Here is a 352-nt window from a genome sequence, read left to right on the forward strand (position 1 = left end):
CACCACCCTTATGGCAGACAGTGAAGAGGAACTAAAAAGCCTCTTGATGGAAGTGAAAGAGGAGAGTGAAAAAGTTGGCTTAAAGCTCAACGTTCAGAAAACAAAGATCATGGCATCTGGTCCCATCACTTCATGGGAAATAGATGGGGAAACAGTGGAAACAGTGTCAGACTTTTTATTTTTGGGGCTCCAAAATCACTGCAGATGGTGATTGCAGCCATGAAATTAAAAGATGCTTAGTCCTTGGAAGAAAAGTTATGACCAACCTAGATAACATATTGAAAAGCAGAGACATTACTTTGCCAACAAAGGTCTGTCTACTCAAGGCTATGGTTTTTCCAGTAGTCATGTA

Source organism: Bison bison, unplaced genomic scaffold (genome assembly GCF_000754665.1).
Source record: "Bison bison bison isolate TAMUID 2011002044 unplaced genomic scaffold, Bison_UMD1.0 scf7180017864148, whole genome shotgun sequence".
In the NCBI taxonomy this organism is placed as follows: Eukaryota; Metazoa; Chordata; class Mammalia; order Artiodactyla; family Bovidae; genus Bison; species Bison bison.